Source organism: Neophocaena asiaeorientalis, unplaced genomic scaffold (genome assembly GCF_003031525.2).
Source record: "Neophocaena asiaeorientalis asiaeorientalis breed wild unplaced genomic scaffold, Neophocaena_asiaeorientalis_V1.1 scaffold594, whole genome shotgun sequence".
Lineage (NCBI taxonomy): Eukaryota > Metazoa > Chordata > Mammalia > Artiodactyla > Phocoenidae > Neophocaena > Neophocaena asiaeorientalis.
In genome coordinates, this window is record NW_020175066.1 from 1,193,367 (window position 1) to 1,217,368 (window position 24,002).

A 24,002-nucleotide genomic window follows, 5' to 3' on the forward strand; every position below is an offset into this window, starting at 1 on the left:
AGCACACATCCTAGTGACACTCACATTTTTTGCTGTTGTTGTTGATACCCATACAGCCATTGCTGCTGGTTTTAGGTGGGAATTGAAACGACTTCCCATATACTGTAAGAGTATAAGTAGTGGAACTTTTCTTCTGGACAACATTTCACAAAGTGAAAAGCTAGGATAGAATCTAGTATTGTCACTATTTGGTATCATGTAGATCTGTGTTCAGTCTCACATCACATAGTAGTTTGACTTCAGGAAAGTTTTTAATCTTTCTGAACTTGTCTTCACCTTACTCCGTTAGTGGGAAGTTGAGTTCAAGGTCGCCATGCTGTACAACTCCAGGGAGCGCCACTCACGTAGATTGCACAGGCTGTTAAGCAAAAACTTGATTCAGAAACTGTAACAAGACTTCAATAATAGTGACATAGACAAGGTAGAAATTATTTGTTACTCATGTGGCAGTCCCAGTGTATACAGTCCGGGGCTGATACATAGGCTCGATGATATTAGGGATTCAGATTTCAAGATTTCATCAGTCTTATTATTCTGCCATCCATAATACGTTGCTCTCATCCATGTAGCCCAAGGTGAAAAGTTAACATTTAGTCCAGCAAGAAGAGGGAAAAGCAAAGAGGAAGGCATGTTTCTTTCCTTGAAGAATACCATCTACAACAGTGGTCCCCAACCTTTTTAGCACCAGGGACCGGTTCGTGGAAGACCATTTTTCCACGGATGGGGGTGGGGTGTGGGGAATGGTTCAGGCGGTAATGTGAGCAGTGGGGAGCGATGGGGAGCGGCAGATGAAGCTTCGCTTGCTCGCCTGCCTCTCACCTCCTGCTGTGCGGCTTGGTTCCTAACAGGCCACAGATGAGTACTGGTCCACGGCCCGAGGGTTGGGAAGCCCTGATCTCCAAGTTCTTTTTTTTTTTTTTTTTTGGCCAAGCTGTGCTGATTTTGATTAGAAACTTAGTTCATAAGAACTGAGTGGGATAATGAAAGTGGTGGTAAGCAAATTTAGGTGAGCAGTACAGATGACCCCAACACGGCGTCCAAATGACTGAGAGTCATTTTGAACTGTCACTTAGGGGATAAACCAGTGGTACAGGGAAGAAAGGATCTTGGTTCTGGAGGGAATTAGTCTGGGCCTAGGTGGAAATATTTTGTTTGTTTGTTTGTTTTTAAATTTATTTTATTGAACTATAGTTGATTTACAATGTTTTGCTAATTTCTGCTATACAGCAAAGTGATTCAGTTATACATATATATATATATATATATATATACATATTCTTTTTCATATTCTTTTCCAATATGGTTTATCACAGGATATTGAATATATTTCCCTGTGCTATACAGTAGAACCTTGTTCTATATATAATAGTTCTATTATTATAGAACCCATTCTATATATAATAGTTTACCTCTGCTAACCCGAAACCCTCACTCCATCCCTCCCCCTTGGCAACAACAAGTCTATTTTCTATGTCTGTGAGTCTTTTTCTGTTTGATAGATAAGTTCATTTGTGTCATATTTTAGATTCCACATATAAGCGATATATGGTATTTGTCTTCCTCTTTCTGACTTACTTTGCTTAGTATGATAATCTCTAGGTCCATTCATGTTTCTGCAAGTGAGTAGCAGCTGCACCAACTTACATTCCCACCAACAGAGTAGGAGGGTTCCCTTTTCTCCACCCCCTCTCCAGCATTTGTTATTTGTAGACTTTTTCATGATGACCATTCTGACCAGTGTGAGGTGGTTAGGTGGAAATATTTTTGACTAACAGGACAGAATAGGTCTGTTTCTGATTTTGTGGGTCAGAAATAGAGAAAGGTACTTTGACAAGAGGGGAGTAAACAGACAATGATTTTAAGGCAAATGCATTCACTCACACATTTATGTATTTATTCATTCATTAGTGGTAGGTACTATGAGATCAGGGGGGTATAAAACATAAGCTCTGCCCTCAAGAATCTTACGATCTAGCATGCTAAGGAGATTGAGTAATGTACTCCTGTATACTTACATATGACCTAATCTGTACACAGATTCTACTCAGTGACACCTTCAAATGGTACAGTAAAACAGCAATATATGTACCACCATAAAGTCCGTGTATAGTCAAGTCAAATTATGAAGACTTCAGAAACATTATGCATGTTGTCGGAATTCCCTGACAGTCCAGTGGTCAAGACTCTGTGCTTTCACTGCAGTGGGCCCGGGGTTCAATCCCTGGTCGGGGAACTAAGATCCAATAAGCCCCTCAGTGCGGCCAAAAAAAAGAAACATTATGCATATTGTTTAAACTTTCGGTCAGAATAAATATCCACATACAATTTTCTACCCTCAGCTCCTGAAGTCTGTATTGCAAACAGCATGGACATCCTCTTAAGTAGAATCTCTGCAATGATGTTCATCGTAACAAGATTTTTACTTGTAAATCAGATATTTATTCATTCGATGGTATTATCCAGATACATAGTGTGACCTTTATCCTCTCAGTATGTCCTTTATTTTGAGACCTTCCCCAAAACTGTGATAACTGTGTAATTTGCAACTAACTAACATGCCTTCAATCCCAGCTTCCCCATCAACTAGTCCTGTAATCACAGGCAAGTCACTTAATCCCTCTGAGCTTTAGGTCCCTGCAAAATGGAGATAGTAATGCCTGGCCTATCTACCTGGCAGGATTATGTTCATACTCTCATAAAAGTATTAATAAAAAAATACAGAGAAACAGTGATTTTTTTTAAATTGCTATAATTTCAGACCTTGAGCATATATCAGCATCCAAAGTGGTATTTAAATTGCCACCTAATTTTTCTGGGCATCTTGAAAGATGAGCTCAGACTGAATTTCTCTTTTTCTCTGCTAACCTACCACACAACTTCATGTTTTCTATTCCTATTCCTGTTTCTGCAATTTTCCTTCTTAATAATTGCTAACATGAGAAGTGGTTTAAATTATTGAAGCTGCTGGCAGTTACACTGAAAATACAGAGAAAACAGGTAGAAGTTTTTGTTATATTATGGCAATGAGAAAGAAAATTAACACTGTAGAAGTCCTGACGTGGTAGTAGAATTATTTACGTTATCTCACTTAATGTCTTACAACCTTCACAAGAACACTGTAAGACAGCATTATTAAATGAGGAAACAAGACTCAGTGGTTTAGTGACTTGCCCCAAATCACACAGCTATAAATGTAGAGCTGGGATCAAACCCAAGTTTGATTACAGAGATTAATGTTTTTCCTCTAACAAATTCCCAGGTGATATTGCCTCTGCTGGTGTTGCTCTACATTTTAAGAACTGCTTGACAAGACTACTGTATTGATCATCTAGTATCTGTAATACTGTACTCAACATTGGGTTAGAAACTCAGCATAGTATGGGATAGGGAACAGCTCAGGTTACCCCTCTTGAAACACATACATTCCTTTTGTGTGTGTGCACTAAAAAATAGTTAGAGGAATAAAAAACACATGAGTCATATAAGAAACAAAAATGACCATTGTAAATGCAGTCCAGTAACTTTTACATGTGAATGGATTAACCAATCGGATCAAAAGACAGACATTGTCAGACTAGATTTTTGAGAAGGTTCAACTATATACTGTCTACAGGAGACACACTTTATATTCAAAAATACAAAGAAATAGAAAGTAAAAGAATAGAAAAGGATATATAATGCAAACAGCAAAATAAACTAGGGTGACTAATATAAGACAAAATAGACTGAAAGTCTATTAACAAAAAATGTTATTAGAGATGAAGAGGGATAGTTCATAGTGATAGAAGGGTCAATCTATATCAGGAAGCTATGATAATTATAAACATACATGCATCCAACAACAGATCATCAAAATACGTAAAGCAAAAACTGACAGAAATGAAGGGGAAAATAGACAGTTCTATAAGAATAATTGGAGACTTTATACTCCATTTTCAAAAATGGATAGAACAACTAGATAGAATGCTGGTAAAGAAATAGAAGATTTGAACAATGCTATAAACCAACCAGATTTAATAGACATCTATAGAGCACTCCACCCAACAACAGCAGAATACACAGTCTTCTCAAATACACATAGGAGATTCTCCGGGATAAAACAAACCTCAGTACATTTAAGAGGATAAAAATAACACAAAATATGTTTGCAAACAAAATGTCAACAAAAATCAGTTGATCTAAGAAAAGAAATGGGAAATTTCATTCAAACAAAATTTGAGGATTATAACCTTGGAAGAGTATCTCAGAAAGCTCCGAGAACTGTTCTGCCAGTTAGAAGTCAAGACACAGTTATATAAGAACTTTTTGAGACAGAGGACTGTACATCAAGTGATGTATTACTGACAGTTTACATAATCCAGATCTGAGTGCGACCTCTTATCAAGATGGAATGTTATCTTCAAGGAGTTATTTTAAGAGAATATTGCTCTTTATGTTTGAGCAGAAATTTCTGCCAATGGAGAAGGTTTGGTCAATGCAAAATGCAGATACACAATGCACAGTGGGGGGAGAGAGGAGGCCAAAGGGCAGAGAAAATTTTGTTTAAATTTTTCTTGTCTTGCCATAAAATATGAATTTTATTTCACAAAAGAAAGGAATGAAATTAGAAATTAATAACAGAAAGAATATGGGGAAACACACAAGTATTTTGAAATTAAAAACACACTCCTAAATACCCAAATGATCATAGAAGAAAGCAAAAGAGAAATTAAAAAATACTTTGAGAAAAATGAAACAACAATACGCCAAAACTTATGGGATATAGCTAAAGCAGCACTTAGAAGGCAATTTATAGCTGAAAATGCCGGTATTAAAAAAAGAAGAAAGATCTTTAATCAAGATCTTAATCTTCTACCTTAAGATACTGGGAAAGGGGGAGCAAATTAAGTCTTAGGCAAGCAAGGAAGAAAATAATAATGATTGAGAGGAAATTAATGAAGTAGAGAATAGAAAAACAATAGAGAAAATAATGGAAACAAAATCTGGTCCTTTGACAAGATCATCAAAACTGACAAATCTTTAGCTAGACTGACCAAGAAAAAAAATTTTAAGACTCAAATTACTAGAATCAGAAATGAAATAGGTGGGCTTCCCTGGTGGTGCAGTGGCTAAGAATCTGCCTGCCAGTGCAGGGGACACGGGTTTGAGCCCTGGTCCAGGAAGATCCCACATGCCACGGAGCAACTAAGCCCGTGCACCACAACTACTGAGCCTGCACTCTAGAGCCTGTGAGCCACAACTACTGAGTCCAGATGTCACAACTACTGAAGCCCGCACACCTAAAGCCTGTGCTCCGCAACAAGAGAAGCCACCACAATGAGAAGTCTGCACGCTGCAACAAACAGTAGCCCCGGCTCGCCACAACTAGAGAAAGCCCACGTGCAGCAACAAAGACCCAACACAGTGAAAAATAAATAAATTAATTAATTTAAAAAAAAAAGAAATGAAATAGGGGATATCATTACTGGCCTTACAGAAATAAAAAGGATTGTAAAGGAATAATTGTATGAACGATTGTATGCCAATAAATTAGATAAATTAGATAACGTAGATGAAATGGGAAGATTCCTATAAAGACACTAACTACCAAAACTGACTCAAAAAAAAAAAAAACAGACAGGGCTTACTTGATGGCACAGTGGTTAAGAATCCACCTGCCAATGCAGGGGACACGGGTTTGAGCCCTGCTCCAGGAAGATCCCACATGCTGCGAAGCAACTAAGCCCATGTGCCACAACTACTGAAGCCTGTGCGACTAGAGCCCGTGCTCTACAACAAGAGAAGCCACTGCAGTGAGAAGCCCGTGCACCTCAACAAAGAGCAACCCCTGCTCACTGCAACCAGAGAAAAGCCCTCATGCAGCAATGAAGACCCAACACAGCCAAAAAAAAAAGAAAAGAAACAGACAATCTTAATAGACCCAAAACAAACATATTAAATTAGTAATAAAAAGTCTACCCACAGAGAAAAGCCAGGACCCAGATGGCTTCACTGATATATTCTACTGAAATTTAAAGAAGAATTAGTACCAATTCATCACAAACTCTTACAAAAAATAGATGAGGGAACATTTCCCAACTTATCCTATGATGCCAGTGTTACTCTGATTAAAAAAGCTAGTCAAAGCTATCACAAAAGGAAAACTAAAACCCCATATCTCTTATGAATATGAATGCCAAAATCCTCAACAAAATACCAGCAAATCGTGCTTCCCTCGTGGCACAGTGGTTGAGAGTCTGCCTGCCGATGCAGGGTACATGGGTTCATTTCCCGGTCCGGGAAGATCCCACATGCCGCGGAGCGGCTGGGACTCCGAGCCATGGCCGCTGAGCCTGCCTGTCCGGAGCCTGTGCTCCGCAATGGGAGAGGCCACAACAGTGAAAGGTCTGTGTATAGCAAAAAAAAAAAAACAAATACCAGCAAATCAAATTCAATAACATATAAAAAGAATTATACACCATGACCAAATGGGATATATTTCAGGAATGTGAGATTGGTTTAATCCCCAAAATCAATAAATGTAATACACCATATCAACACAACTAAAAGGAAAAACCAAAACAAAAAGACAGCCTATGAACTGGGAGAAAATATTTGCAAACGATGCCATCGCCGACAGCTTAATTTCCAAAATATACGAACAGCTCATACAACTCAATAACAAAAAAAAAAACAAACTACCCAATCAAAAATGGGCAGAAGACCTAAATAGATATTTCTCCAAAGAAGACATACAGATGGCCAATAGTCACATGAAAAGATGCTTGACATCACTAGTTATTAGAGAAATGCAAATCAAAACTGCAATGAGGTATCACCTCACACCAGTCAGAATGGCTATCATCAAAAAGTCTACAAATAATACACACTGGAGAGAGTATAGAGAAAAGGGAAGCCTCCTACATTGTTGGTGGGAATGTAAATTGGTGCAGCCACTAAGGAAAACAGTATGGAGGTTTCTTAAAAAACTAAAAATAGAGTTGCCATATGATCCAGCAACCCCACTCCTGGGCATATACATAGAAAAGATGAAAGTTCTAATTGGAAAAGTTACATGTACCCCCAATGTTCATGGCAGTACTATTTACAATAGCCAAGACATGGAAACAACCTAAGTGTCCATCAAAAGATGAATGGATAAAGAAGATGTGGTATTTATATACAATGGAATATTACTCAGCTGTAAAAAAGAATGAAATAATGCTATCTGCAGCAACGTGGATGGCCCTAGAGGTTATCATACTAAGCAAAGTAAGTCAGAAAGAAAAAGACAGATACCACATGATATCACTTATATGTGGAATCTAAACTATGACACAAATGAACTCATCTGTAAAACAGAAACAGACTCATAGACATAGAGAACAGACTTGTGGTTGCAGGGGGGTGGGAGGGAGGAATGGATTGAGAGTATGGGATGAGCAGATGCAAACTATTATATATAGAATGGATAAACAACAAGGTCCTACTGTACAGCACAGGGAACTATATTCAATATCTTATTAAAAAAAAGACTATAATGGAAAAGAATTTTAAAATGTAGATCTCTACATATATTTATGTATAACTGAATCACTTTGCTGTATACCTAAAACTAACACAATATTGTAAATCAACTATACTTCAAGAAAAACAAAAGCAAAAACGACATGATCATCTCAATAGAAGGAGAAAAAGCATTGACAAAAATCCAACACCTTTTCATGATAGAAACACTTAACTAGTAATAGAAGGAAGCTTCCTCAACCTGATAAGAGCACCTATGAAAAGCCTGTAGCCAACAGTATACTTAATGGTAAAAGACTGTATGAATTTCCCCTAAGATCAGAAATAAGACAAGGATGTCCACTCTTGCTACTCTACTCAACATTATGCAAGAGGTTCCAGCAGGGAAATTAAGCAAGAGAAAGAAACGAATGGAATTCAGATTGGCAAGGAAGAGTAAAACCATATTCACAGATGACATGATCTTGTATACAGAGAATCAAAAGAAAACAAGCGTACAAGCAAAAACTTGCTCACAAATATTCATAGCAGCACTACTCACAGTAGCCAGAAGGTGGAAATAACCCACATGTCCATCAACAGATAAATGGAGAAACAAAAGATGGTATATCCATACAGTACATTATTCAGCCAAAAAAAAAGTGCATGCTACAACATGGAGGAATCTTGTAAGCATTATCCTAAGTGAAAGAATCAAGACACAAAAGGCCAAATATTATATGATTCCATTTATTGAAATAACCAGAGTTGGCAGATCCTTAAAGACATAAAACAGATTAGTGGTCCCCTAGGGTGGGAGGTGGGGGGAGAGGGAAACAAGGAGTAACTGTTTAATGGGTACAGGATTTCCTTTCAGGATGATGAAAATATTCAGGAACTAGATAGTGGTGATGGCTGTATAAATTGTGAATGCATTAAATGTCACTAATGGTAAATTTTTTTGTTATGTATATTTTACCACAGCAATAATAATAAAAACAAAGCACATATACCCACCATCCAGTTTAAGAAATAAAAGTTTTCAAATATGAAAAAGGCAAACTGACTTCAACAACAAAAATGGATTAATGTTTAAAAAAAAACCTGGCGACGAAAAATTAATCAGTCGATCTAAGAAAGAAATGGAAAATTTTATTTGAGCCTAACTGAGGATTGTAACCCAGGAACAGCCTCTCAGAAAGCTCCGAGAACTGTTCTACCCATTAGAGATCAAAATGCAGTTGTGTAAGTTTTTTTTTGAGACAGAGGGCATACATTAAATGATGTATTATTGACAGTTTACATAATCCAGATCTGCAAGTACAAAGTGGTGGGTCATTGTGACCCCTTACAAGAGCAAGAAGGAATGTTATCTTTTAAGGAGTCATCTCGTTGATGCCAGGAGAATGTTGCTCTTTATGGTTGAGCAGGTATTTCTGCTGATGGGGGAGGTCTGGCCACTGCATGATGCCGATACACAATACACAGTAGAGGGGATGGAGGAGGCCAAAGGGCAGAGGAAAATTTTTATGCTTAAATTTTTCTTTTCTTGCATACAATAAAATAAGAATTTTATTTTTGTTTTTATTCACAAAACAAAAGCAAGTTAGAGCCTCTTACTTCAAACATTATAGTATGCCAAATAATACGGTTCAGAGTTCCTTTGGTAGGTTGTGGGGAGCCATCATTTATTGAGCAATAAAGTGACACAATCAGAACTCTGCTTTAGGAAATCCATCTGGCATCACAAATTTGATAGAAGGGAGATGGACGGAAGGCACAAGACCTCTTGCAGTGGTCTTAGCTACTTGAGGCACTAAATTGGGCATAGCAGGAATGGAAAGAAACATATGAAAGCCTGTATTTGCCCTTTTGTCTTTTTTTTTAATGTTTATGGAGTATAGTTGATTTACAAATGTTGTGTTAGTTTCAGGTGTACAGCAAAATGAATACATATATGTATTCATATACGTATATCCACTCGTCCTTTTTTTTTTAGCTGCTTCTCCCATATAGGCCATTAGAGTATTGAGTAGAGTTCCCTGTGTTATACAGCAGGTTCTTATTAGTTATCTATTATATATATCGTAGTATGTATATGTCAATCCTAATCTCACAATTTATCCCCTGGTAACCATAAGTTTGTTTTCTATATCCGTGATTCTACTTCTGTTTTGTAAATAAGTTCATTTGTACCCCTTTTTTTAGATTCCACATATGCACTGCACTTACAATCAGATTTCTGTTATGGCAGGAGATAGCTGACCAGAATATATATGTAGCAGTACCCCTCTAGATACAAGCATATCTAGAGCTTCCCCAAAGAAAACATCAGACCAGGAAATATCAGGCAGCCTAAGATTTTTTTTTGTTAAGCAAGGAGTTTACAATGTTTGTTTTCTTAGTCTATATCCAACTGGCCTAAAATAAGCAGCAGCTACCATGTACTGATCATTAGCTAACTGAATCATACATATTTTCTAATTAGCTCACTTAATCCTTTTTTACCAGCTTGTGCAGTGAGTACTACTTAGGTTCATCTTATGGATGAGTAAACTGAGATTCAAAGAAAACAGGAAACTTGTCCTTTAAGGTATGGTGAGTTGCACTTCACACCTGACTCCAAAGCCTGTACTCTCAGGAAGGAAAAAAAAAGTTAAAATTGAGAGGCCTGGTGTTTTTGCTGTTCTAATCATGTGTCTATGCCACCTGAGCTTATCATAGTCTCCTTTCAAAAGGGTTAGAGTAAACTTACCCACTTTCCGGAAGTTTGAACATATTTATTTTAATCAGTCCTTTGGGAACTCACAAAAAGATTTATGTACATCTCTTCCAAGAATGTTAAGGTGTTGCATTATCGTCTCAGAAGGATAAAGCCACAGGGCAAGGTCATGCTCCTGAGGTTGGGGTTGAGGGCCTCCACTAAGGAGCTGCCCTTTACTGTGCTAAGTATCAGAGAAGAGGTGGGAACTGAAACAGGAAACCAGAGACTAGATGGCCAGGAGGGGGAACTGCAGGTATTTGGCTGAGAGTTACTCTGTTGTTTACTTGAGAATTCATTTCAAGTCCCTCCTGGAAGGAAAGGAAAAGATGACCTTTGCAGCTTGGAGGCAGCCAGGCCTAGGCACCAAAGCTGAAGATGAATGAGTCTTATCTTAACAAAAGATCTTCCAGGCTCCTGTTACTCATGTTGTTCATTTCCCTCTTATCATCCCTCAGCCTTTGGTAAAATCTTATTTAAATTAACTAGGCCACAAAGAATTAAGAGAAGAGCTCTGTCTACTTTAGACCAGAGGCTAAAAGGCGGAACAAGAGTTGGGCGTTCAGCAGCCTACCCATGTCTCACCATTGTGCGCTAGTGGTGTCCTTCCCCCCACTGCCTGTTGTGGAGGAACAGAGAGGTGATTTGTTCTAAGGAATCAGGGGTTCCTTATCCCTTTACCTTAGAACAATGTTTTTCAAACTGCAGGTCAGACCCATTAGTAGGTTATGGAATCAATTTAGTGAGTGTCAATCAGCACTTGTTTTTAAATGAAATGGAATAGGACTGGCATGTACTTAGAAAGTTTAACTACTGTTCTGTGAGTTTTTGTTTCAGTTTTAGAAAATATAAAGTGGTGTGTGGGTATTGGTCACCATGTAAAATGTATTTCTTACTGTGCATCACGGCCAGAAAAGTTTGGATACCACTGCTATAAGTATCAATATTTATCTAATGAAATCAGAGTTATCAAGGGAAAAAAATGGGTCCTCATATTTCATTGTATTTTTCTTGCACTTTAGAATTTCAGAGATTTTTCCCTTTAACACATGTAAAAAATAACCTCACTTTAACAAATTCTTTTGGGTGCTTTCATTGAGGAATTTTGCACTATTTAATAGTTCACAGCTCTGCCAACTCCTTTGTTTGGCCTGCCAGGAATGAAGACACAAAACTGCTAGTGAGTTTAGGTGCCTGGAAATAGTGATCTTTGGTGGGACTTGAACTTCTTTAACCTCTTCACTTCCTTTAAGAGTGAAAGGTATACGCTCTCCCCTGTTGCATCTGTGATGTAATTCACCCAGGCCTGCTTCTGGACAGGTACACTGTGACTTCACCTGAAATTGCTACTCATCACCGCCTAATTGCTTGGTCCTTGTAGTCATTATTTGATGCTAGATAAGTGTCATTGTATAATTTAACTACCTGTCTTTCTGGAATTAAGACAGGTTACAATGTCCCCTCTCGTACCCCTGCTCCCTTGAGTTCAATAATAAATATTTATACCATTAATTCTAAACCTTAATCATACTGACTTACATGTGATTAAACTGTTTCACACGTGTATGCCATAGTTAATGTGAATTCATTTCTCTCCCAGACATTTTTCATCACTTTATAAGTTTAGTTTACAAGCCAAGTACTCAGATATCTGTTTCCTTCTAGGTCATCACAGAAGGACAGTAGTACCTCAGTTATGGGTCATGGCTTGGGAGAATAAAAAAGTTCTTTACCAAAGCAGATGAGCAAAAAGATTAAGTAGTATCTCTTTAGTGATAGCAGTCAATAATTATAACTTATAATAATTTACAATTTAAGGGGAAACTGAAGAAACCCCAACAAAAGCAAAATCTTAGTATAAATAGTTAACTCTGACATTTAATCCATCCTAGATGACCAGTCTAAACCAATCATGGCTATTCTATTCCCTTGTCATTAATTGGTTCCAAATTAGGTGTGTGACCACTGGTGCCAGGGTTCTTAGATATACTTCTTCACTTCTAAGATTGGTCTTCTTTCTCTGGATATTGGCATGTCTGGGTTATGATGCCAAGAACTTTTGCTATCATCTTTCTCTTGTCCAAGGATGAAACTGTTACTTGAAGGATGAAGCTCTGTCAGAAGCATGACAGAGTAAAGGTTGGAAGAGCCCTGGATCCTTCATGACATTGTTATGCAACGGCATCTATCAACCTTGCCCTACCTCTGAACTTCCTAGTTATATGACATAATAAATTTCCTTATTGTTTGAGTATTATTCACAGTGTGAATGGGCTTTATTAATTATTTACAGACAAATCATTCTAACCGTACTAATGAATGTTAGTGCCAGTTGGTAACACTGATTTTCCCCAAATGCTGGTAAAATGCTTTCTTCACCTCATCCCATATTTTCCAGCAAAGTTAGAGAACCCTTAGGAGAATATACATGGCTCCAAATTTTTTAGAAGCTCTAAAATTTTTAGAAACTCTCCCAGGTACCCAGCCCTCAATGTCTTGTCAGGATTAGTTTATGTCAAAAGCTGCTATTCACTTCCTTTCAGCCAAGTACTCCATTGACCTCCATTGCAGACTCAGACCAGGTTTGAGAACTTAATTCTTTCCTTAACAGGAAGCATATGGAAGTTCCCAGGTATCAAGATGCTGCATACTGTTTGTGCCTGTATCTGTTACTTAAACTCTGCATAAGTTCTGAACTCTTTTGACTAGACTGCTTGACTAGGTTTCTGACTCCATATTTCCTTTCTTCTTGCCTGTGTTACTAACACACGTTGAAGAGACTACTTCCAATTTTACCCTCACCAGCTCCCCTGTTGTTTAAACCTCACCTGCCTACCTGAATTCCTTATTCATTCCTTCTATGTCTTGCAGTGTCTTTATGTTTCTTTAAAGCATGGTAAAATGTATTTACAAGAAGGAAATAAATAGCCCAAAGTACATCAGAGAAGTCTTTGAGCAGGAGTGACTACAGTAGTGGTTCATAGTTTCTTATGCCCATTTTCTTAGTTAAGAATTTATAAGCTGTTATGGTTGAATGCTCTGCATGAATTGTTGTAAAAGTTTCACATGTATATTGAATTTAGTTTAACTACAAAAGATTCCAGAGAGAGAGGAGAAATTAACCAGAGAGGTTTATTTCAAGAACAACTTTTGTTAATTAAAATATCGTTAGAAATAGTTCAGTATATAAAGTTAATAACTTCTTTCATATAGCCATTTGTCATTTATAGACACCAACCCATTAACCTGAGTAATCAACTCTGGTTTTGCTTCAATTCCACTTAGTAGGTTTAGGGGTAAGCACAGATTTTTCTCTGGCTTGTGTTTGTAAAATAACTTCCTGCAATCTGCTTTATGTGCATTTACACATATGAAAAGAAATCAAAATATATTACAGAGCCTTTATTCTTATATATTAACTATGTGAAGTTTAATTTCCTACCCATCAAAATATTTTTCCTTTTAATTAATTATCAATTAGGTTCTCTTTTTCTTCTTATAATACACTCCCAAATTACTTTTCTACCTGCTATATAATTCTATGAAACTTTTATTATGTGTAGGAAAACATTATTCTGGATCCAGATCTCCAAAGGCTTTTCTAAAAAGCAATTTATCATTGCTTTTTATTTAAAAAATTTTATACTTCAAAAGACTACCAAGAAAATAAAAAGACAACCCAAAGAATGGGAGAAAATATTTGTAAATCATATTTGATAAGGGATTTGTATCCAGAATATATAAAGAGCTCTTACACTCAATGACAAAAAGACAAATAACCCAGTTAAGAATGGGCAAAGGACATTTCTCTAAAGAAGATATGCAAATGACCAATAAGCACGTGAAAATACACTCAACATCATTACTCATTAGGGAAATACAAATCAAAACCACAATGAGATACCACTTCACACCCACTAGGATGGATGGTTATAATAAAAAAGACAGACAATAATAAGTGTTGGTGAAGATTTGGAGAAATCACAGTCTTAATATATTGCTGGTATGATTGTAAAATGGTGCAACCACTTGAGAAATCAGATTGGAAGTTCCTCGAGTGGTTAAACATAGAGTTATCATATGAGCTAGCAATTCCACACCTAGGTATATACCCAAGAGAACTGAAATCATGTGTCCACACAAAACTTGTACACAAGTGTTCATAGCAGCATTATTCATAATAGCCAAAAAGTGGAAACAATCCAAATGCCTGTCAGCTAATGAATGGATAAACAAAATGTGGTATTTCCGCACAATGGAATATTACTGGGTCGTGTTATGGACTGAATGCTTTTGTCCCCACCCCTCAAATTCGTATGTTGAAGCTCTTACCCCCAGTGTGATTTTATTAGGAAGTGGGGCCTTTGAGAGGTAATTAGGTTTAGATGAGGCCATGAGAGTGAAACCCCCATGCTGGGATTAGTGCCTTTCCAAGGAAACAAAGAGATACTAGAGCATCCTCTTTTCACTAAATGTGGCTGACTGCTAGCCAGGAAGAGGGCCCTCACCAAGAACCAAATCTTCTAGCACCTTAATCTTGGACTTCACATTCTCCAGAACTATGAGAAATAAATGTCTATTGTTTAAGCCACCCAGTGTATTTTGTTATAGCACCCCAACGTGACTAAGACAGGTTGTGAAATGAATGAAGTATTGAAGTATTGATACTTGCTACACAAGGCATGTATCAAAATATACAAAATTTTGTTTTCTTTAAAAAAATTAATGATTTTAGGGCAGTGAAAACACTCTATATGATATTATAATATAGATAGATATGTCATTATACTTTTGTCCAAATCCATAGAATGTTCAAAACCAAGACTGGACCCTAAGGTAAACTATGGACTTTAGGTGATTATGATGTGTCAATGTAGGTTCATCCGTGGTAAAAAATGTACCATCTAGTGAGTGATACTGATAATAGGAGAGGCTATGCATGTGTGGGGGTAAGGGGTATATGGGAAATCTCTGTATCTTTCTCTAAATTTTATTGTAAACCTAAAACTGCTCTGAAAAGAATTGTCTTTAAAAAAAGAGATGAGGAATTTCCCTGGTGGCACAGTGGTTAAGACTCCGTGCTCCCAAGCAGGGGGCCTGGGTTCGATCCCTGCTCAGGGAACTAGATCTCACATGCATGCTGCAACTAAGGAGCACACCTGCTTCAGCTAAGACCCAGTGCAACCAAATAAATAAATAAATATTAAAAAAAAAAAAAAAAGATGAATGAGGGACTTCCCTGGAGGTCCAGTGGTTAAGATACCAGGCTTCCATTGCAGGGGGCACGGGTTCAGTCCCTGGTGGGGAACTAAGATCCCACATGAAGTGTGGCGAGGCCAATAAATAAATAAATAAATAATGAATGAATGAATGAATGAAAATTCCCAAGTATAGCAACAGACTAGCACCCAGATGCACACTAATTTGCCTATGCTTCCCTCCTCTACAATTTCTTACAATTTTAAATTGAAATGATCAGAGAAGAGACTGGGAACAGTAGGAAATTCATAGAATCAGAAACTTTGAAATCTGAAAGAAACCTTGGTCCAACCACTTCCTTTCACAGACCAGTTACCAAGATATAGGAATTGATGACTGGTATAAGGTCACACCAGAGAGGCAGTACCGTGTCCAGGGTCCGGGTCTTCTGACTTAAGAAAATGGTTCTTCCCGTTGAAAGGAAAGAAACAAATTTGAAAGCTCTTTTTCTCTACTTATCAAAAACCTATATGTTTTACTTTGATGGGGTCTCTGAATCAGATCAGTGATTCCTAACTTGAAATGCACTTCCTTAATTTACAGTATACCACAATCTGCAGTGTATCCAGGGAAGGGCAATAAGGATTGTGAAGGAGCTAGAAACCATATCGTACAAGGAATCTTGGAGTGAACTCAGGGCATTAAGGGTGGAAAAAAAGTAAATTTAAGGAGGAATTTGGCAGCTACCCTCAGGTATCATAAGATTCTATGGAAGAGCTACTGGAAGGAACTTAAGAGCTAGAAGAGGTCCAACCCCTTCATTTTCATTTTACAGATCAGATGGTGTAATGAGGCTCAGAGTGGTTATGATTCTGACCTAACCTCACATGGCTAGTTACTGGCTGACCTGAGACTATAACTCTGGATGTCTGAATCAAAGGCAGTTGTGCTTTTTGTAGTTCCAGGGATTTATGAATAGAGGATATAGGAAGGCCAATTTTAACTACTTGTGAAAAAGAACTTTCTGGCAATTAGAGCTCTTCAAAAATGCAATGGACCGCTATGTGGTGTAGTGGGCTCTCTGATGCTGGAAACAGTTAAAATAAATGGCCAGGGTACCTGCTTAATTAGACATTAAGGTGAGTTGGATTGCTTCCAATCAACTCTAACACGTGGTTCCATATTAATTTTAAAGTTAAAAGAATGTAAAACAAGGCAATATTTAGTATGACAGTAAAAGCAGAATTCTAGAATCTTAAAAGCGAAACAAAACTCACTTTGTAGAAATAAACAATACATTTCCATTAAAAAATACCAGAATAAAATGCAGGCCCGGTAATCATTGTCAAAATAAGGGTGATGCTCTGAAAACAAAGAATTTTACTTTTCAAGAAATAAAAACAGAAGAGAAGAGTGTACATTTTTAGATTTGGATTATCTGTCAAAATAGAAATGGACACCACTGTGAAACAGACCGTATGAAGTGGAGTGGAGGACATATTCTCATCGCATTTACATCATAATGAACAGGCTTTGGAGTTACCAGTGTAGGACAGTGGATAATCATGGTAGAAATTCTATGTATAATTTTCTCTAGAGGTAATTAAAAATCAGGAGATGGATAGGCTAAGAGATAATTCCTACAATTAAAGTGCTATACAGACAGTACCAGCACTTCAACACCCACAATGAGACAACAAAACATAAGCAGCTCAGCTGGAGCAAAGATTGCAAGTTGCACCTAACAATTATATAAGAAGTGCTTTTTTTAAAGAACAATTGTGAATTTTTTTTAGTTACCAGATCCTCAGGAATAAAAAAGTCACATTCTAATTCAAGTTGCTTTTTAATAACTAATGAAACATTTTTTACAAATAAATTCATAGCACTTATAAACTCAGAGGCTCATATGCATGATAGAATGTGGCCTTCCCCATCTCAGTAATGGCAACTGAATTCCTCTAGTAGCTCACTTTAGAATTATCTTCAACTCTTCTCTTTTTTCATATTCCACATCTAAAACCTATCAGCTCTATCTTCAAAATATATTCAGAATCTTACCACTTCTTACTATATCCACTGCTGCTACCCTGGTCGAAGCCATCATTATCTCTTGCATGGATTCTTCTAACTGGCCTTTGTACTTTGGATTTTGCCCTGCCTTCAGCCTATTCTGAATCCTGCAGCCAGAGGGACTCTTTTTTTTTTTTAAGTTTTGTCTACAATTTTGGCTTTCAGGATTTCAGTTCCCTGACCAGAGAAGGAACCTGAGCCACAGCAGTGAAGGCACAGAATCCTAACCACTAGACCACTGGGGAACTCCCCAGAGGGACTCTAAAAATAAATGCCAACTTCTCAACACAAAGAAAAAAAATTTTTTTTCTATTTCTTTAATTTTGTATCTATTTCAGATGATGGATGTTGACTAACCTTATTGTGATAATCATTTCATTATGTATGTAAGTCAAATCATTATGCCGTACACCTTAAACTTATACAAGTGCTATATGTCAATTATATCTCAGTAAAACTGGAAGAAAACAAAGTTTAAATAAGTAAAAACAAAAAAACTAAAGTAATGATGTTTTTATGTTAGTAATCTAATTATAATAAAACAAGGCATTCATGCGTTCAACAAAAACAAAAAAATGCCAACAGCATCCACCCTCCAATGGCTTTCCATCATACTCCTCACAATGGCCTGCAAGGCCATCTATGATCTGGCCCCTTATTTTCTGATCTCATCTACAGCAACCTTCACTCGTTCCACTCCAGTCACACTGGCCTTCTTGTTTATCCACAAATATACCATGCATACACCCATCTCAGGGCTTTGTACTTGCTGTTCTCTCTGCCTAAATTGCTCTTCTCCCAGATAACCTCAGGTCTCACGTCCTCATCACCTAACTGTACTCCAACACCACTTTCTCAGTGACATCTTCCTTAACCATGCTGTTTAAAATCTCAGTTGCCATGACATATGCGTTCCTTGCCCACTATATTTTCCTCCTTGTTTCCTCTTACCTTATTACATGCCATACAATGTACCTGTACTTTTTATCGTCAGTCCCCCCATTAGAATATAAGCGCTAATGGTCAGAGATTTTTGTCTGTTTTATCTACTGTACCCAGTACAGTGTTGTACTGGTACTAATGGACCTAGCATAGTGCTTGGCACATAGTAGGTACTAAATAAAATTTTGTTTAATTAATTAGTTAATTAGCAAGACCTCACTTTTTGTAGTAAGGACTTTTATATGGAAAGTACTTAGGCTATTGATAACTAGAACAAATGACTTATTTTTAGTTTTAGATTGACAATTGCTTGCAATTGTAATACATTTTAGAAATTTTCAGGTAGAGGGTAAATGGCAGTTTTTGGGGGGTTTTTTTGGCCACGCAGCACAGCATGTGGGATCTTAGTTCCCTGACCAGGGATCGTACCCCCACCCCTGCTGTGGAAGCACTGAGTCTTAACCACTGGACTGCCAGGGAAGTCCCCTAAATTGCAGTTTTAATGAGTGATGAATTAGACAACCCCTGGGCATAGGTAAAAGGAGACATTTGCCTGAGGCAATGTATCCAGAGGGAAAATTCGAATTTTCTTAACTATAGCTTATATTTAGCCAAACTAGAAAAATATTTATGTGTTTTATGAACCTGTGTAAAATTCCTTTACCGGACCTCAGCAATAATTCAGGGACTGAAAATAAAATAAACCAAAATCCAAAACAGGAGCATCAAAATGTCACTATGTTTCATCAGCTAGTCTCAAAACCAAAGGTAAGCAGATTCACTTAAGATTGCCAAAACTGATTTAATAAGTAAATCCAAATACTATATATACTTCAGTGTTTTAAGAAGGGTAAATAGTACTTGAGATTGGTCAATTAGTGGCAACATTAGATCTTCTGATTTCTAATATACTTTAAATTACCTAATTAAATATTATTACTAAAATATGTATTTGATATTTATTAGAGCTGCTTATAGAGTTATGGTAAACATTGAGAAAATATTCCTACTTTTTTATGTTTATAAATAACCAAGTCTATTGGCAGTCAGGGGCGAAGAAAATTTACTCAGTGCAAAAGCATGCTCCATTATGCTATTTGAAAGGAAACTGCTCTCTGTTTTCTACATAGCAGCAATATTATTTCATGTGATTTCCTTTCGAATGGAATATTCCATGAGTACAGGAGAGATGAGGGGTATTTTTTTCTAATTTTTTTTTTTGAAATAAATAATTGTACCAGGAGAGATGAAGTTTTATAAACACTTTGAATCTGATTAAGATATGAAATCAGGGGAATTCCCTAGCGGTCCAGTGGTTAGGGCTCCACGCTTCCACTGCAGGGGGCATGGGTTTGATCCCTGGTTGGGGAACTAAGATCCCCGCACGCCATGCAGTGTGGCCAAAAAAAAAAAATTAACAACAAAAAAAAAGATGTGAAATCAAAGTTGGAAATAAAATAGAAGAACCTTTTAGTAAAATGCAGTTAAATATTATAATTTTTATTAAAATGCCTGTTTCGGGCTTCCCTGGTGGCGCAGTGGTTGAGAGTCCGCCTGCCGATGCAGGAAATGAAATGCCTGTTTCATTTGTATGGAATAATGTATAAATATCACATATGCATAGTTTTGAATAACCATGATAAATCTGTGTACCCACTACCTGGGTGAAGAAAGAGCATTACTAGTACCAGTGCTCTGTGTGCCCCTCCCCATCACATCTCCCTGTTTCTTCCCAGAGACAACTATCGTTTTGATTTTGTGTCCACCGTTCATTTGCTTTCCCCAAAGCCCCACCATTTGTGTATCTATCCTTACAGAATATATTGTTTGGTTCTGAAAACCAGAGTAGCAATAACAAACTTAGCTGTATAAGGAAAAGGCAATATTGTCATCACTTGTTGAAGGCTATCAGGAAAAAATATGCTGAACAGAGTCTCTGGGTGATAGTCTGGCTTCAGCTCCTCTGAGGGTTTACAAGAGACTTCCTCTATCTGTAGTAACTCCTGGGAAACAGAAAGCTTAATATACTCCCCCCATCTGACACAGATGTGTTGTGGACCAGATACTGGTCACACAGCCGAGGTTTGGTCAGACAGGGGGGGCTGCTCTGAAGTTTCTACTTTTAACTCCTATGGCCTACATCTAGGTCTTAGGAGTAAGTCAAGCCAGAATCCTTTTGGGATAGAATGATGGTCCTCAGATGAAGAGGAGAGTAGACCTTCATCAATACAGGAAAGAGACATTCAAACACAGATAAGAACCTGGGTCAAACTCACACAGGTATCCTCAGGCTAAAAGAGGGTATAATGGCAGAGGATGTTGGTGATGACAGTGCTGACTGTGTCTGATTCTTGAGTCATACTGCCCTACCTGGACTGGTTACCCCATGTGTGGGGCACAGCTGTCATCTGAGATTCCCTCTCCCCTATGTTGGGTCTCTTACTCCATTTATTACGTCTTCCCCTTTCTTGGTTTATTCTCCTATATTGGTGAAGCATATCTTCCAGTAGCATCTTAAGAAATGATAAATGGGAAATAAATTGAGATTTTTTTTTTAAAAATTTATTTATTTATTTTTGTCTGCATCAGGTCTTTGTTGCTTGGGATCTTTGTTGCAGCATGCAGGCTTCCTCTAGTTGTGGCACGAGGGCTCTGTAGTTGTGGTGTGTGGGCTCCAGAGCCCATTGGCTCTGTCACTGCGGCACGCAGGCTCTCTAGTTGTGGCGCATGTGCTCAGTAGTGGCAGTGTGTGGGCTTAGCTGTCCCGCGGCATGTGGGATCTTAGTTCCCTGACCAGGGATTGTACCTGCGTCCTCTGCATTGGAAGGCAGATTCTCAACCACTGGACCACCAGGGAAGTCCTACTGAGATTTTTTTTTTCCTATTTATTTATTTGGTTGCACCGGGTCTTAGTTGCAGCTTGTGGGGTCCTTAGTTGTGGTAGGTAGTCTCCTTAGTTGCGGCTTGCTGGCTCCTTAGTTGTGGCATGTGGGCTCCTTAGTGGTGGCAGGTGGGCTCCTTGGTTGTGGCAGGTGGGCTCCTTAGTTGCAGCTCACCAGATCCTTAGTTGTGGCATGCGAACTCTGGGTTGCGGCATGCACGTAGCTCCCTGACCAGGGATCGAACCTGAGCCCCCTGCATTGGGAGCACAGAGTCTTATCCACTGCACCACCAGGAAGTCCCCTCATTGAGATCTTGAATGTCTGAAAATATCTTTGTTCAATTCTCATTCTTGATTGATAATTTCTGAGGATAGGACTTTAGGTTGGAGATCACTTTGTACAGAATTTTGAATGTATTTCTCTTCTTTCTTGAAAGCCTATCTTCTTGCTTCCAGTGCTGCTGTGGAGCAGTCCAAAGTTGTTGCTTTTCTTTATCCTTGTGTGTAATCAACCTGTTTACGTTTTTTCCTGAGAGCTATAGGAATCATTTCTTGGTCCAGGTGTTCTGAAATTTCACAAGTGACTTGTTATGAATCTATCTTCATCTCTTTTCCTTGGCACTTCATGGGTTCTTGAAATCTGGAAACGCAAGTCCTTACATTTTCATAATTTTTCTTTAATAATTTTGATGATTTTCTTTGTTCTACTTTTTCTGTTTCTGCCATTTTATTATCCTTTTTCTCCTATTTTGCATCCATCTCTCTCTCTCTCTGTCTCTCTCTCTTTCTGTTCTACTTTCAGGGATGCTTTCTTCAACTTTATCTTCTAACCCAACTTTTAAGGTTTTTATTTGTTTCATTTTTGTTTTTTCTCCTTCTATCAAGCTTTTAATTCCCAAAGACTCTTTTTTATTCCTGTTACATGGCATCCTGCTCTTGTTTCATGGAAGCTGTATTTAAAAAAAATTAACTCTTGGGCTTCCCCGGTGGCGCAGTGGTTGAGAATCCGTCTGCAGATGCAGGGGACACGGGTTCGTGTCCCAGTCCGGGAAGATCCCACATGCCGCGCAGCGGCTGGGCCCGTGAGCTGTGGCTGCTGAGCCTGTGCATCCGGAGCCTGTGCTCCGCAACGGGAGAGGCCACAACAGCGAGAGGCCCGCGTACTGCAAAAAAAAGAAACTAGCTGTAGAGAAAGATGGTGAAGCATTCATTCCTGGCTACTTTGGTATATCAGGAGGTGGGTCTTTTTGTCTAGCAGGACTTTCTCTCCGTTAAAAAATTAGCTGTTATGGGAATTCCCTGGCAGTCCAGTGGTTAGGGCTCTGCGCTTTCACTGCAGAGGGCACGGATTCAATCCCTGGTCAGAGAACTAAGAACCTGCATGCTGTGCGGCACAGCCAAAAAAAGAAAAATTAGCTGTTAGTGTGCCATTTTTTCAGAGCCATGGTTTCCTCTAGATGACATGAGCAGTAATGAATTCATAGAGCAAATTAACACAGGGACTTACAGTTAAAATGCACGGCAAAGAAAACCTTTAATGACTAATCCCACTGTTGACTTTTTAGGTGTGGTAGAGCACTGACTGGGAGATGATTTTGGTCACACCACTTATGCCTAGGTGCAGGATATATTAGGATTCAGTAAAATGTTCCCATTTGTCATCCCATACCACATGAAAATTCATTATTTTTTAAAAGTGAAAGTGATTAATTTTACAAACTGGGTTTTTTGTGATACGCAAGAAACAGCTAACTGAAATGCTTACTGAAACTCTATGCTTAGAGGCAAAAACAAATGCCTCTGCAAGGTGGCTTCTAAATATACATGGGGCACATAGTTATTAGTGACTGAGCAAGCTCAGCTCTACTGAAGCTAATGAGGGGAAAGGGCAAGGAGCTAAGTAGAAATTTGTACATTTCACGTGTCTATTTCTGGATCCCTCAGGAAGGAAGCATTGTGGGATAGGACACTTTTTATGCTTAACACATTCTAGACATTGAAAAACGTGTACCTTTTTTTCTTTGACCTAATACTACCATAAAATTTCATCCCTCTCAAGAACAAATCTTAAGCCTCAGTAAATGCTGCAGTTTAATATAATAAAGGATTTCATTAAGAGTTTCCCCTGATTATTTCTGCCTGAATTTTTGTCATTTCTGTAAGATGAAGTATGTCTGAAAAAAACTAAGAAATTAGATATTATTACTGATATTTTTACTCTGTTTGAACCTAAGGAAAAATATGATTATATAAAAGTACACTTGGCTCGACCGGCAGAGGCACAGGCACGCGAGCAGGTGAGGGCGGGGAGGAGACCAAGGCAGGAAGATACGGCTCTTGGCCTCAGAAGATTCAGTCTCAGCAGGAAAATGCCAAAAAGCAAGCTGAACAAAAGAAGCAAGGACATGACCAAAAGGCTGCTGCCAAAGGTGCCCTAGTGTATACCTGCACTGTCTGTAGGACACAAATGCCAGACCCTAAGACCTTCAAGCAGCACTTTGAGAATAAGTATCCTAAGACCCCACTTCCTCCAGAATTAGCTGATATTCGGGAGTGAAGCAGTTTACAGTGAATTCGCGACACCTTTGAATTTTCTACTGTCTCAGACCTTAGGTAACAAACCTGAAGCTCTTTTCTAACAAACCACTGATCAGCAGAAAT